The sequence below is a fragment of the Gossypium hirsutum genome, chromosome A08 (genome assembly GCF_007990345.1).
Source record: "Gossypium hirsutum isolate 1008001.06 chromosome A08, Gossypium_hirsutum_v2.1, whole genome shotgun sequence".
In the NCBI taxonomy this organism is placed as follows: domain Eukaryota; kingdom Viridiplantae; phylum Streptophyta; class Magnoliopsida; order Malvales; family Malvaceae; genus Gossypium; species Gossypium hirsutum.
The window spans coordinates 101269445-101278383 of NC_053431.1; the positions used below are offsets into that span (position 1 = coordinate 101269445).

General features: G+C 38.6%; 1 non-coding gene across 1 annotated transcript; it reads left to right on the forward strand.

Annotated features, from left to right (window-relative positions):
* Nucleotides 1-8597: 8597 nt before the first annotated feature.
* Nucleotides 8598-8704, forward strand: LOC121205818 (small nucleolar RNA R71). The gene has a single exon (XR_005900891.1). It is a non-coding gene; the product is annotated as a small nucleolar RNA R71 (small nucleolar RNA).
* The last annotated feature ends 235 nt before the right edge of the window (nucleotides 8705-8939 follow it).

The window sequence follows — 8939 nt, forward strand, 5'->3', positions numbered from 1 at the left end:
CCTATGAGGCCCAAAACATGCATTAGAGGTGGTTTGGGACTAAATCGAGAACTCAAGAAAATTTTTACGAAACTTAGAAAATTTCTCATGTTACAGGGCCACACGCCCATGTGGGTCAAGGGAGATTCCCGTGTGGCATATCGCACGCTCGTGCTTTAGGCCATGTCCAAACTTAGGGTGTTTACTGACTTGCGTATGGCCGTTCCACACGCCCGTGTGCTAGGCCGTGTAGCACACACAGCTAAGACACACGCCCGTGTCTCTTCTTGTGTGCTCAATTCTAAACATTCTATTTGGCAAAAATTTAGGTGCAAGGGACACACGGCCGGATCACATGCCCGTGGGGCTAACCGTGTGTCACACATGTCCTAGACACACGCCCATGTGTCTACCCATGTGGACAAAATAAAGGCTATCTGCCAAGCCATTTGTCACCTTTATTCACACATAGCTTACACCAATTCAAAGGCACCAAACATAACATACTTAGGCCACCAAAATATCCACAATTATGACCAACACATGCCAATACAATACCAATATTTATCATTTCACCAATAGATCATATGTCCAAAAAATTCACATTCATAACATAAATCACACTTCCATCATTCACCAATCATGCCATGACCATATCACCGAAGAAATTGGCACATATTAAATGTACTTAGGCTTACAACCTTGTTAGCCCAAAAATAAGCCAATTTACATGGCCAAATATCAAAACAAGCCTTTGAAAAGTTACAAGCCAATACATTGGAGACAATAATAATGAAACATATAAAAAAATGACCAAGTCCCTATACATGCCATAAACTCAATACTTTAATTCATCCATACCCAAAGTGATAGCCTGATAGTGTGATAAGATCTCCGGCGATCTCCGATCTGAGCTGGCTCGATGACACTATAAAACATGGCAAAGGAAGGGGGTAAGCTATATTATATAGCTTAGTAATTTCATATGCAAATAATAAGCAACATAAACCAGACATATATCATACAATTAATATATACGAATGTCATTTAAGTCTCATAAGAATATCTTATTCATTCACATCTTACCAAGTGTTTGTCACGTTCAACAATATAGATACACATTATTATAATCTACCATAATCTCATGGTTATAATTTATTTAGTCACAATGCTTACTCTTTTCAACTTATAAGCATAATTTAACATATCCTAGCAATAGGCTAACAACCGTCATCTTTCCTTTGTAATATATTACAACAATTAACAAATCATTTCACATATCATAATTGATCGCAAGGTTTCGTGATAGGTTTTAAATATTTATAATTACTTTTTCTTGAACTAATTATTATCGCGATGTAGGCAAGTGTACCTATCGAACAGTAGTATAGTTTTAGCAAGACTGGATTGTCGAACCCAAAAGAACTAAAAGTACTAGTAATGGCTGTCTTTTTATTATCTAGCCTAAGAATAATGGGTTTTTATTTTAATTAACTAATTATCTAAAGTAAGAATGCACAGAGAAAAGAATTGGGGAATTACTTTTGGGAAAATCAATTGAATGAAGACAATACCTAAGGAAAAATCCACCTAAAATTTACTTGTTATTCTGGCTCCGAATCGGACGATTTATTCATTCAACTTGTTCCGTAGAAATCCCTAAGTTATGTCATTATCCCTATTCAAGACTAATAATGTCTAATCCCTAGATGGAATAACTAAGACTTTTCTCCAATTAACACTCTAAGGTTATATTAACTCGATCTATGGACCCCTTATTAGGTTTCACCCTAATCCGACAAAATCTTGTCACCCTATTTCTAGGCGCACAATCAACTCCGCTTAATTATGATAGATGTACTATTAGACAGGGTCTATTCCTCCTCTGAATAAGAGCTTATCTTAAATCAGTATCCTGGGATATCAAAAAAAGAATTAAGAACACATAATTAAGAACAAGTTAAATATTTATCATACGATTCAGAAAATAATAACAAGATTCGTCTTAGGTTTCATTCCCCTTAGGTATTTAGGGGATTTAGTTCATAACTAAATAAGAAAGCATCTCAAAAGAATAAAGAATACAAAACATAAAGAAAACCCAAAACTCCTGAAGGGAAATTGAGGAGAGATCTTCAGTCTTGATGATGAGTCCGGCTTTTGAGATGGATCAATCGACTTCCTTGGAGTAATTCCTTACTCCCCCTTCTCCGTCTCCTTTTTCTTCTGTTCTAGGGTGTATTTATAGGCTTTGGAATGCCTAGAAGCCCTCAAAAGTGGCCTTTTCTGAATTGGACTTAACTTGGGCTCGGCAGGGACACGCCCTTGTGCGATTACTTTAGGCCGTGTTTGAGCCTGTTAGAATGGAACGAGCGTGTGCTATACCCGTGTGAGTCGTGCTTTGATTCTGTCAGATTGACATGGCCGTGTGGTCTGCCCATGTGAGGATGTCCAGGCCGTGTTAAGTTTGTAATTTGACCCATTTTCTCTATTTTTGGCCCGTTTCTCATTCATTTCGCTTTCCTATGCTCTCCTAAGTATAAAACATGAAATTAAAGCATTAGAAGCATCGAATTCACCAATTCTTATGGAAAATCATCCATAAAATGCGTTAAACATGGGGTAAAAATATGTATAAATTACGGTTTATCAAATACCCCCACACTTAAGCATTTGCTTGTCTTCAAGCAAAATCCTCAACTCATAATCAAAATAAATTATTCTCAACTTATAATTCTGATCGATAATATCTCAAAATGATCCATAGGTAATCATACATTGAAAATTCAACTAAAAGGACATAAAAGTTTCAAACATTCCAAGTTGAGTATTTAATCATGCAAACATGGGTGTCTCTCTGCATCTATGCAATTACCTTTGATTCAGAATATCACAGAGTTCCGCATCCTCACTAAAGATTTACTCAAATCACTCGAGGTGTTTAAGGATAATAAATGAAGCACTTAATAGTCAATAATGAAAATTCATTACCATAGGCTTGCATCAAAATCAAATCTCCACCACTATAATTTAAGATGATACATCAATCAAAAGGTCTTTAGAGGGTTGTAATGAAGCTTGGTTAGGGGGTGTGGTCACAAGCTGAAAGAAGGGTTAGAATCGAGATTGAATTGAAAATTTTCCTAACTAGAAAAAGAGTTAATCTTCACTTGCGTACAACAGAGCTTCTTCTTAGAATATGAAATTACAGATATGTATACATATATATATTTTTTAAGAACATGTTAAATAATCATAGACTAACTTATTACAAACAAGACATAGCTAAGCAAGTTTTTTAACTCAAATCTCGACAAAAATAGGAATCAAATTAATTTAGGGGATTTCAACAATAATGAGTTAAGGGTTAATATTGAGGTTGATAGAAATAATGGCTTGTTAGGCTCAAAGGGGTTTACTAAGGGTTAATCGTGGAGGTAGGCTTTTCATGGCATGAGTGGGTTAATCATAAGTGCCTTAATCATTTTGACATATCAAATCAAATGGTGTGGTCTCGACATGCATAATCAAGCAAGTTCTAGAATAACAGTTCAATATTGACGCACTCAAAGCAATAATAAAAGTGGGCATGAAAATATTAATAGATGCTCAAAAGGCTAAAAAATCTCACAACAATTATGGCTTTTTGATGTATACACTCGTGAATTCCAATTCAAAGTAATACCTAGACTTGGGGAAACAACTTATAATTTTAAATTCTTAAAAATCAACTTATCATGCTTGATTATCTAATGTCTTAAAGTTTAAACAATCAATGCATAAATGCCTATGTTTTAATTCAAGAAATATTAATCAAAATTATAACTCAATTAAAATTTATCCTAAATATGATATGAGATTTTTTCAAGAGAACATGGTGATTATTCAGGGATTTTTTTGATAATGAATGAATGCCCCCCCACACTTAAGATGTACATTGCCCTCAATGTACAAAGATAGATATTAGAGTATAAAATAAGATAGGGAGAGAAGTAAAATTCCTGTATGATGAATTCCTCGAACTAGAGTTTTGAAGAGTGATCGGTTCGAGAGTGGAGGAGGATATTCTGGCGGTCATAGAGGTTCATTAGGCCATAAGTCCTGCACCAAAAGAATATTATATCTAGTGGTAGCTATGGTCGTGGTCGAGCAGGACATGGCAGTCGTGGAGAACCTTTTCCGGTGGAGTTTTAGTTCATATGTGATGATGAACTTAAGAGCTCTATATAACTATGATAAAATCAGGAACTTTTTAGGGGATATTAGGTAAAATAAGTACTCAAAAAGAAAAATCAAAATTGATAATTAAAAATAAAATTTCTAAAATCTAATAAAAATAAAGAGTAGTTTCAATAAAAAATAAAAACAAAAAATAATAAATAAATATTTCTAAACATCTTCATCGCTAGATGGTTCGCGAGGTGGGACTGGCGATGAGATGTGGAGGTACTGACAAATCTGCTATAGGGTAGCATCAATGTTGTCAAATCATTGAAAACTCTGATGCTCGAATCGGGTGAGGCGCTCAAAGATGTCAGCATATAAAGCCACTGCATGAACTGGACGAGAGGGTGGTGGTGGCTGAGTCGGTGGGTCCTCATGCTGTGGCGAAAATCATCAGGAATGTCCTCGTAGGCCTCCTCCTCTATAGATTGGGTGAAATGATACTGGGGAGGGTACGTTCCTTGACGCCTCTCGATCATCCTCATGTTAAGCATGCTCGAGATGCGTTGTGGAGACATCTGGCCGATGAGGGTGAGGGATGATTCTTGGGCCACGGTGCTGAGGAGCCCGAAGTGTCACTCTAGCTGAGTCATATAAGGGCCAATAGAGATGACCCCTTTCCGATGCCGCTCCGTCTGGTGCTGAATCGCAAGGGTAATGACGTGCCCTTGCAACATGCACCATAAGAAGTAGACATCGTGGGTGTTGACGACACCAGTGCTCTCTCGCCTCTCTGTAATCGTGTGAGCTAAAATAGCATGTAAATACCTCAAGGATGGTGGGAGAACTGATGCCTTGGAGTGGCTTGGATTGTAGGAGGTCGTGTTAGGGGCCAACATGTTCCAGCACTTCAAGGGAGAGACATGTATGTGGCGACTGAGAGCATGTAGTTCATTCTCCTCTCTGAACTCCACTGTGTATAAGCCTAGTGCAGCACCAAACTCTAGGACGCTTAACTGGTGGATTAATCCACCTAGGCGAAATTGGATCGTGCCAGGATCATCGTACCTTGTCATTGTGGTTGAGAGATGGAACGTTGAGCATATTTCCATCGTGAGCTCGAGGTATGTCGGCTCGATAATTCCGAAGAATAGCTCCCAAGGGTCGGTGGTTAGGAGAGCCCGAATTGCGTCAGTCATTTGGACTTGTTCTATGGCAGCCCAATCAATGCAGCGGCCCACAATTAAGTATAGGGCCCGAAGTATTTGGAAAAGCTCTTTTTCGGCCCCTCGAGGAAACTGCAGGAGAGGATGATGAATTTTTGCGGTTGGACCCGCGGACGATGACGCTTCCTTCCTCTTCTTTGAAGCGGGGACAACGGATTTCTTTCCTCATGAAGACGACATCGTATGCCTATAATTTGTAAAGAAGAATAATAGTAAATACATTAATTTGGAAAGCCATGAATTTAAACTACTACTTTCAGCCAAAATATGAACCAAACTCAACCAACAAAATTCTTTTTGATAGCATAATTTCGTGACATTGTAAGGGCATGAGGATGGGCATAATAATGGCATGTGAATGACAAAGGAATGAAGCTTTCCAAAAAACCTACATTAACATAAAATGCATGATAAATAATCTAATAATGCAGGGAATAATGAACAAAATGAACATAGTATGATAAAAATAACAATTATTTTAAGAATAAGCATTAAAAATAAGTAGAATAGAGGTGAAAAGAGTGAACAAACGCTAATGGAGAGAGATTGAGCGTCCAAAATGGAGTGAAAAGTGGCGCAAGGGCGTGGCAGGAAGGCCGTGTGGAATTGCAGTGGCTAGGGTTAGGGTTTTTGATTGGGGAAGACAATGAATAGTGTAGCCTATTTATAGATTTTGGGACACACAGCCATGGGACACGCCCGTGTGCCCCAATTTCAGCCCGTGTGTTTCGCGTTTTTCCTATTTTGGTGTGTCTGAAATTTGACACACGCTTGTGTGCCTCAGGCGTGTTGGTTTACACGGCCGTGTTACAAAACCATGTCTAGCTTCGTTCGCTTCTCCCATGCCTGTGTATGCAAGCCCCACGCCCGTGTTAATTTGACAGGTTCGACCACGAGTGTTAGACACGGGCGTGTCGCACGCCCGTGCTGTTTTAACAGGTTTGTCTACGGTTCCTCCACACGGGCGTGTCACACACCCGTGTTGTTTTTGTAGGCTCGACCACGGCCATGTCACGCGGCCGTGGCATTTTATCATAGCCCGTGTTGGGGAAATCTTTTTCCCTGTTTTCACACAGCCTTAAGCATGCCCATGTGATAGGTCGGGTCTCCGTGAAAACACCTGTATTCAAGATTTCTATTAGTAGGTTAGGAGTTAAATACCAAAATTTAAAGAAATTAATAATGTTAGTGCTCGGGTTGCCTCTGGATAAGCGCTTATTTATTGTCTAAGCTCGACTTACATCTCCGTTGAATGGTCATAGTGGTTCAAGGAGTTCGTACTCCTCGTTCCTGTTATCAGTCTTCACAAAATAAGGTTTTAATCGGGTGTTGTTTACCTTAAAAGTGCCGAACTGGGGATGACTCACCTCCACCATACCGAATGGAAAAATATTGAGTACCATAACAGGGATTTCCTCATTCGGTGTGGTAGTGACAATGTGGGGATCTGTGGCATTTAATAAGACCTTATCACCAGCCTTAAGTTGATTTGGAGAGGTATCGAGCTCGTTTTGGCGTAGTTTTGGTTTATTGGGTGTTCTTGGTTTGTACGTCTGGCATTCATCGAGTTCCTCGATTTGTAGTCTTTGATCTTCATGAATAGGTCCTCTACTATCGCTTGAGAATGACTCGTGTGCTTCCTTCAGACTCATTTTCTGCAAAGTAGGTTGCACCATATTGTTAGGTTTAGTAGAATGGTGTGGACCATTACCTTCAATGTTCGATGTGATGCCAGAATTACGAGCTTGAAGGGTGATCGTTTCGTCTCCCACACGAAGTGTAAGCTCACTGTGCCAACATCAATAATTGTTTTAGCAGTTGCTAAAAAGGGCCTCCCTAAAATCAAAGGGGTGTCATTATCCTCCTCTATGTCTAGAACAATGAAATCAATGTGAAATATGAACTTATCTACTTTCATTAGTACATCTTCAATAATACCCCTAGGAAATCTTATAGTTTTATCTGCCAATTAAATGCTCATCCTAGTTTGTTTAGGTTTCCTAAGACCTAGTTGCTTAAACATTTTGTAAGGCATGACGTTAATACTAGCCCCTAAATTAGCTAATGCTTGATTTATATCTAAACTACCAATTAAGCAAGGAATTGTAAAACTCCCTGGATCTTTCAATTTGTGGGGTAGCTTATTCTGTAGAATAGCTGAGCAGACTGCGTTTAGCTCCACATGCAGCTCTTCTTCCAACTTCCACTTATTTACTAAAAGCTCTTTTAAAAATTTCATTGCATTCGGCATCTTCGACAGAGCTTCAATAAACGGTAAGTTAATATGTAATTTTTTTCAAAAGTTTAAGGAATTTACCAAATTGTTCATCTGAGCAGTCTTTCCTTGTCGCGTTAGGGTATGAGACACGAGGTTTATATTCTTCATTCACCGTTTTGTTATGACTTACCTCACTTTTACCTTTGCTCACCACAGTTTCTTGCATCAATTCTGGCTCAAGCACAATGAATCCTTCCTTATCTTGAGTACTAATTGCGTTGAGGTGTTCCCTTGGGTTAGGTTTAGTATTACTTGGTAAGCTACCTTGTGGTCATTCGGAGATTAGTTTGGATAGCTGGCCTATCTGAATTTTGAGTCCTTGGATCGATGCTTGTTGATTTTTAAGTACTGTCTTGGTATTTTGGAAACGAGTTTCTGACACTGATATGAATTTTGAGAGCATCTCCTCAAGATTTGATTTCTTCTCTTGTTGATAAGATGGCTGTTGAAAACCCTAAGGATTTTTTGGCTTTTGATTCCCTTGACCACCCTAGGAGAAATTTGGGTGGTTCCTCCAACCTTCATTATAAGTATTACTGTATGGGTTATTTTGAGATCTAAAGTTATTGTTACCTATATAGTTGACTTGTACCTCTTCGATTTTAGGATTGAAGGATTGATATTTTGTATGCACACCTCCTCCACTTGAGTCACACCTCATTACTGAATGTACCTGCGTAGAACCAAGTAAACCATCAATCTTTTTATTGAGAAGTTGTACCTGATTTGACAGCATAGTAACTGAGTCGACGTTATAAACGCCTACTATTTTTGTTGGCTTAGTCCTCATGACTTGCCACTGATAGTTATTCAATAACATTTCTTTAATAAATTCATAAGCCTCTTTAGGTGTTTTGTTGTTGATGGTTCCTCCAGTAGCTATGTCAATCATCTGTCTTGTCGAGGGATTCACACCATTGTAGAATGTTTAAACTTGCAGCCATAGAGGTAACCTATGGTGAGGGTACCTTCGCAATAGATCCTTGTATCTCTCCCATGCATCGTAAAGTGTTTCTAAGTCCATCTGCACAAAAGAAGAGATATCATTACGTAGCTTAGCTGTTTTAGCCGGCGGAAAATATTTTAGTAAAAATTTTTCTATCATTTGTTCCCAAGTAGTGATAGACCCTCGTGGTAACGAGTTCAACCACTGTTTAGCTTTGTTTCTCAGTGAAAAAGGGAATAACCGAAGGCGAATGGCATCATCAGAAAAGCCATTAATTTTGAAAGTGTCGCAAAACTCCAAAAAATTTGCCAAGTGAGTGTTGGGATCCTCATCCTGCAAACCATCA